We start from the raw sequence: 7,782 nt of genomic DNA, 5'->3' as shown, positions 1-7,782 counted from the left end.
TCCCCGCAGTTCTTGCTTGTTTCAATTTCTACGCCGGAGCAACTTCTCTGGATCATCGGTAATCATTCCCACCGGAGCAACTTCTCCGGAGACACGTATTTATTTTCGCCGGATCAACTTGCCCGATAAGGATTCCTGCCGGATACGGATGAAGCTATCCTGCCGGATTCGGATGAATCCGTAGGATCCGGATCAGAAGCTATCCTGCCGGATAGAAGCTATCCTGCAGGATACGGATGAATCTATCCTGCCGGATACGGATGAAGCTATCCTGCCGGATACAAGCTATCCTGCCGGATACAACTTGATAACAATCCTGTTATTTATACACTACACATATTCGCATGTGCTGGAGGCTCAGCTCCCATGTGCAGAATTTCTTTCAACCTCTCGCTTTACACATTGCCGAAACTATAAAACTACTAAATTAATTCCCCTTGGTCCGCTTTCCATTCCGGACTCTGCTCCAACCACGGCATCCTTCTTCGTGGGAGTCTGCTACATAATTTCTCCTACCACGGCATCTCTATTTTTCCTCGTGGGAGTTTCTCATCACTGCATCGACCACGACATCTCAATTTCTTCGTGGGAGTCTCTCAGTACTGCTCCTACACGGCATCTCAATTTCCTCGTGGGAGTCTCTCATTACTGTTTAATTAACATTGTTCGGCAACAGTGAAGGAGGACTTGATCCGATTTTTATCAACATGCACATATCCGGCGAAAAGTTCATTCTGCTACAGTTCTCATTAATGTACTCCGGTGATTTTCTTATGATTTTGAATTACTTTTCTCATTCGTTCTCTTTTTAGTGCTATCGGATGTAATCAATAATTTATCCGACGCTGTGTCACTTCCGTACCCTGCGGGCGAACGACGCTTCTCTCAAACTGGTTACTACATGATCGTTTTGAGTTCTTCAGTGTCCTGTATCTCTCGGCTCTCGGAGTGATTCATGATAAATCCGGCACTCCGGCTCTCTAAGTAGTTCATGATAAATCCGGCGCTCCGGAGTAATTCATGATGTTATTTCTTGTTGTTCTGCTCCGTTAAGACTTGCAATCCCACCGCTGCTCACCAATGTGGCGGAAACTGGTAGCGAGCGTCTAAGGCAACTTGGTGATGACGTGGGCGTGCGGCCAATCCGCACAGTCTTATGAATACTATAATACTAGTCACACTAATGAGTCAGACGTTTGATATAATTATGTCATTGTTCTCATCCTTTATTAGGGTTCTGGGCTGATCCAAGTGATCGGCTGGGGAGCGGTAGTAGTGGTCATTGATGCAGAGAGAGAGATATATGTCTTGACCAACCTGCCTCGACGGTCGCAGGGTATGGAAGAGCCAAGAATGATCGGCGCTAGACTCGATCCTCCAGTCCTCTAATACTCACGCACGGCCGCTCCACTGTGCTGTATTGAGGACTGGAGCAAACAACGTTCTAAAACAGGAGCAGTGAAATTTGAATATTTAGTAGATTTTGATTACGTCATTGCGCGCGGAGACGCGGAATCATAAACCTGATAAACACTTCAGAGCCCTGATCTGACGCTTAACCAGTACTCGGCAGTTTATTTTTAAGTTCCCTGTATGTTGCGTACAAACAAATTAACAACCAACTACAAAATCAGCTAAAATCCACTCGTCGCGTACGCGTCTTCATTTTTTCATAAGCGGATCGAATCCCCCGTTTTAAACCTTCTTTGCCATCAATTTGGAGTTACCGTTGTTATCGCCATTACATATTTCTCAAATTTTCACTTTTTAATGAACTTTGCGATGATGTATATGTCTTTGAAAGTATTCATGGGAAACACTTTTATATTTGCAACACACTGAGACCATTTGCACCCCGTCAAGTCATAATAATTGCCTTGATTTTGAGGAGGAAAGATCGTCGCCACTCACCACAGTGATGACATGCATTCACACCGTACAAACTACAGTACCGAGTGCCTCGGATTTTAATACGGTAAGCATGGTATTCAAGTGTCATTGAAACATACATAGGATGTGCATGATTACTTCATTTTGTACAGGCCATATCTTTTACGGGGTAAGAACAGTGTCTCTTGACTGAATTTCAAAGCAAAACGATAGCATGATTGATAGTATTCGGAGGCTAGGCATGCTAGGCTAGACTCCTAACTAGGCCTACCACGGTGCAATAAAATAAATATATTAATTAAAGTTTGTTCGGTTTATATAAGGCGGAAAAATAACGCCGTGTAATGATATAGAATGGCTTGTACGCGGCTGGGCGCAATGTTTACGCTAGTTGTGCATTACGTAATGATCGGTGCACGCCAGGGCTGTCAACTTTGGAATTGCTACAGTCTGTCCACTTAGAAGTACGAAGTAAATAGACCTCGGAAACTGGAGGTAGGCCTATGAGAATAATTATTTCAGTGCAATGCTTCTTTGGCGCGCCAACTGCTGCGCGATTTGTATTTGCGGAGTACGCTCTTTACGCGTCGCGTTCGCGTGTGACGCAAAGCATCGGCCCCCGATCCCACAAATTTGGTTTGTACTTCTATGTGGACAGACTGTAGGCGTGAGACACTTCCATACCGGGGCGGAATTATTTTTTGCAAATACACTGTTCATTTTGACCCATGGCTATGTAAGCCATGCTGCTTGAAAAATTGTGTGTGTGATTGGGGGGGTATGGACATCAAATTATGAGATTTTACTAATTTTACAGCTCTTTGCGTGAGATTATACAACCTTGGCGTGAGACCGTGAGAAAATGACCAAATGCGTGAGACTCCCAGCCAGTGCGTGAGAGTTGACAGCCCTGGTGCACGCTTTAATTTACGCAATCGTGAGAAGGACATTGATGCGCGCAGTAACAAAAGCCGAATAATTTCCGCCAAATAAAAACCGAACAGTGCGCGAATCAATATTGATTCTTGCAGAATAAATTTGCGGGAATCATTTGATTCCAGCAAATCATCTTCTGTGTAAACTACAAACGTTTGCAAGAATCAACTTTGATTCACGTAAATCTGTTTAATACGAGAATCTTTGCGAAAAATTCTGACCCTGAAACAGGGAGGAAATTTTCTTATTAAAGGTTGCTCAATTTTAAAATCTAATTTTTGAATTTTCACAACTAGGTTGTAATCAGTGATGTCAACTTGAAGTGAACTGGACAGTTACAGCAACTGCATTCTGGAGATGTTGAGTCATTGTGACTTCAAATCATGGTGTATGGAGAACTCAACTGTGAATCATCAAAAATCTGGTACGTACAATGAGTTTAATAAATTTTTATTGTTTTTATATGAAGGATTATGCCGTACGGTCTAAGGCAAATGAATGTATGTTCTGGGCAGCCCTCAAAATACTTTTTTGAATAGCTATTTTTGACAGATTCCGGGACAGATTCCAATCAAAATAGCCCTCATGTGTGTATTTTGCCATTGACAATTTTTTTTCCATGGGGGCTATTTTGGGAGAATTGAGGGGAGAATTGCCTTTTCCCCCCATGAATTTTGACCCCTGGTATCGAAGGACTCTGTAAAATTATATACCAAATTATTCTTATTATAATTCAATCAAATGTCATTCCTCGTCAAGTGTTGACAAAAGCAACAGTGTTTGCTGAAACGTTTACAAGTAAGTGCATTATGCATAATTGGATCACATAGAATGAACATTGGTTACTGAATTTCAACATTTCAGGTAATTTTGTGCCCGGATAGCGGCGGGTACCCAGTGCATTTTTCGGGCAGGTAACCGGGTACCCGAAATTGCAACAAAGAAAAAATCAATTTTTTTTTTAAGTTATTTAATTTTTCGGTTTTGTAGTGTCCCTGGACCTAGGCCTAGGATCATTCATGGTTGACCTCAAATAAAATTGCATGATGTTTATTGAATTTGAATGCATTTTGATATCATTAATCGAGTATGACATGAATACAAATTATCAATTTTATATTAAAAACAAACAATCATGCAATTTTTTTTTTATTTTAACTATGAATGATCCTAGCATTTAGGTCTAGGTCCTGGGACACTACAAAACCGGAAAAAAAATCTTTTTTTTTTTTTTTTTGAATTTCGGGCACCCGGGCAGGGTATTTCCTGCCCGAGTAACGTAATTTCGGGTGGGTACCCGCGAGCCCGCCCAAAAATCCCTGGCTTAATATGTACCGTATGCATAATTCAAAATCAAAATCAAATGAGAGCATTCAAATTTCATGGAATCATTTAGCATTGCAATATTCCAGGTTGTTATGGAGCTCCAGAAGTGGCAAGGAAAGAAAAAAATAATCTCAGGAGATTCAGGGCCCTAACTTAGTAGCTTTAGGCCCCAGCTTAGTAACACAGGGCCCTGACTTAGTAATTTGGGGCCTGAAGATAGAAACTTAGGGCCCTGAAATAGTAATTTAGGGCCCAACTTAGTAATTTGTGCCCCGACGTAGTAACTCTCAAGGCCCCAACTTACTAAGTCGGGGTCCAAGCTACTAGAGCGAGGGCCCAAGTTACTATCTCGTGCCCAAGTTAATAAGTTGGGGCCTGAACTACTAAGTCTGGGGCCCAAGCTACTAAATCGGGCCCAAGATATGTTTTCTTTCCATGCCACTTTGTGGGCTCGGTAGATTAATTGTTCAATTTAATCTTGGTAAGAAAAATGTATTAAATTAAAAATATTTTTAATTGATTTTTTTTTACAGATGAAATTTGAACTTGTACTGCTGGAACTGAAAGGAACCACCTGCAGCAAGAAGCTAAAGCAAGATAAGAGAATGAGATATGTACCAAATTAGCTGAAAAGGTACCCGTCGGCCATGGCAAATCCACATACACCTTCAACAAAGAAAAAAAAACCACCACCGGACTTTACCACAGTGGAACTCATATAATTTTGAAATACTGACCACAATCGCACCCTGGGCCACACGCCCACACCCTTACCCTGATCAAGTTTACAGATACTCCACACCCATACCTTGATAAACTATGTATGTGACTATTCAGACTATAACTCTGTTACAGCTCTAGCAGAGATGGAAGTGTTGTTGGTCATGCATGTACTATGTGTATGTACCTGTGGACTGGACAATGTTATTGGTAAATCAGCAGTGTTGGGCAATTTCATTAATAGTGTTCATATTAGGCAAAAAAAGTTGTTTGCTTGTCCTCGTCCGATCAACCGTCTCATCCGACCGACTGTAGAACTTTTTCTTTCTTTTTTTGAAAATTTAATTTTAATTTTACAAAATAAAAATAAAATTTTTCCGGATTGGAGTGTCCCTGGACCTAGAGCCAAATGCTAGAATCATTCATGGTTGACTTTAAAAAATAACGTTTTGTGTCTTAAATATGTAAAGAAGTAAAGTTATAATTTGTATTCATGTCAATGATGTCATGGTCTATTAATGGTTTCAAAATTGATACAAATCCAATGCATTTTGAAATCATGTTATTATTATTATTATTGTTTTTTACAAAGTCAACCATGAATGATCCCAGCATTCAGCTCTAGGTCCAGGGACACTACAAATCCAAAGTAAAATCCCAATTGGGGGTTTACTCATCAAACATGGTACTAATACTCGGACGAATACGGTACATGTACTTTTTAAACAAAACTTCCGAGTCCCACTGACCCAACTTCTGAAAGTGATCTAGGACAAGCTATCAATTTTTTGGGGCGTAATTGTAGATAGTGAAAATGAAATAAGAATGCACTTTTCAATAATATAGGGTTTTAACTAAATAAAATTGGGGATCAATGCCAGTCAATATTATGTTTTGATGAATCCAAGTGTGTGAAAATATTGGATCTAAAACATAATAATGATAAAATTGGATGCTTTACACCCAATATTTATTGGTCTCGCTATGAGTTTTAAAATATTGAACTCGACTACGTCTCGTCCAATATTTGAAAACTCGTAGCTCGACCAATAAATATGGGCTCAATTGATCCAATTTTATATCAAAGTAGGCCCTATAGGGTGTTCAAACCAATGTTTTTCATCTTTGTAAAATTCAAATGGTTTAAATTGTTTTAAAATTCTCATCTGCTCCTCTAGTCCTGAGAAATAAAGGAGAATGGTAAACTCAACAGCCTCATCTCCACTTTTCTCCATCAAAATGGAGATTTTGGTATCAGTGTACATTGTAAGGGGCTGTGCAATAATTATGAGCCCCCCCCGGGGTAAAATTTCCAAACGGCTCGCCAAAAATCGCTTGCCCCCCCCCTCTCGGCCCGCCAAAAATCGCTTTTTGGGATCCCAATTTGCAAACTTTAAATGGTTTAAAAAATTTGCATATATTAAGCGTTTTCGTACTGTTTTCCTAAGCCTTTTTAGAGCGTTTTATTAAAAAGGCGCCCCATGAATGTGTGCCAAAAATCGCATGGCCCCCCCTCTTGGCTTGCCAAAAAGTGCTTGCCCCCCCGCTTTCGGCTCACCAAAAATTCTTGCCCCCCCCTCCCCCGAGTTTACCCTCCCCAGGGCTCATAATTATTGCACAGCCCCTAAGTTCATATTTTTCTCATTGTCCCTGTGAAATATTGGGGCTGAAAGATCATATATATTTTGTTTGGAATTTATGTTTCTTAAAATTTTTATGAATAGGCTATTCTACCTTTTTTACCTAATTTTAAGAATGTGAAGTGTAGCCTACATTGTACAATGCTTTGAATGTTGCTATTTCCTGTTTGACTACCTACATTGTACCACAATGTAATTTATAAGCTGGCTGCTTTATTATGATTCTTGTAAAGACAAACTGTTCTTTGATACAAACTATTAAATGGCATGGCCTATTATTCAATGTTGATATTCCTTTAAAAAAATATGTTTAATGTTAAGTATGCCTATTCAAAATAATACAGTTTTGACACTGCCAGTAAAATGTTCTAATTTTAAATAATGTTTTTATTATAAAAATGTAAGACTTGTTTAATCATGTATTTTTGTTTGAATCATACACTGACTGCATGTTGGACTAAGGCAACGTGAAGGATTGTGGGTAAAAAAAGGCGCCGCCATTAGAGGCCAGAAGGATTCAGGCTAGATCGGCGCACCGGTTTATATACCCTGATATCACGTGACCTGAAATAACTGAAGGGCGCCATCTCTCTTCTGAATCCGCTACAATAATAATAATAATATTTAAAAAAAACTTTGCCTAGCACGCGTTGTAGATGATGATTCAGTACGGCGCGAAACGGTAAAACTGCATTGAACGGGGTTGCCCGCCCAGAGAAAAATCGGCATTAGGCCGACTGCAGACCTATAAAGAAATGTATAAAATGACGAAGCTGAACAAAATTTAAAACGGCACTTATAAAGCACAGATTATCATCTGCCTGTTTCTCCATTTTTACCTCTTTCTCCCCCTTTTTTTTAATAGCGCGAATGCCGATTTTTTTTTAAAATTCGGGCAGAGTAACAGTGCGCGTTTTAGGATTTTTTCGCAACATCTACTGAAGATAGCATTTAGACAGACTTGTACCCGAGTCCAGCTTGTCCGAGTCCGAGCCGAGCCGAGTCCATTTGTATCCGAGTCCGAGCCAAGTCCGAGTCCTTTTGTGTCCGAGTCTGGACTCGAGTCCAAGTCCAGGGGTGCCGAGTCCGAGCCAAGTCCGAGTCCAACAAAAATAAGACCTGAGTCCGGACTCGAGTCCGGCTCGAGTCCGGACTCGGGGTGAGAGTCCATGCCCGGTGGTGGTGGTGGTGGGGGGGTTCATTCAACTTTAATGTGACAGGTATCTACCTATTGGCATTGCTTAGTTTGGGTATAACAAAATGAAAAAGG

The 7,782-nt window shown here is 40.4% G+C and overlaps 1 long non-coding RNA gene across 1 annotated transcript; it reads left to right on the top strand.

Annotated features, from left to right (window-relative positions):
- Nucleotides 1-1,361: 1,361 nt before the first annotated feature.
- Nucleotides 1,362-6,964, top strand: LOC140140148 (uncharacterized). The gene is made up of 3 exons (XR_011857219.1): nucleotides 1,362-1,975; nucleotides 3,123-3,250; nucleotides 4,686-6,964. It is a non-coding gene; the product is annotated as an uncharacterized lncRNA (long non-coding RNA).
- Nucleotides 6,965-7,782: the final 818 nt, after the last annotated feature.

This window comes from Amphiura filiformis, chromosome 18 (assembly GCF_039555335.1).
Source record: "Amphiura filiformis chromosome 18, Afil_fr2py, whole genome shotgun sequence".
NCBI lineage: Eukaryota > Metazoa > Echinodermata > Ophiuroidea > Amphilepidida > Amphiuridae > Amphiura > Amphiura filiformis.
The sequence above is the reverse complement of the archived record's forward strand: the minus strand, read 5'-3'. Positions and strand labels throughout refer to the sequence as shown.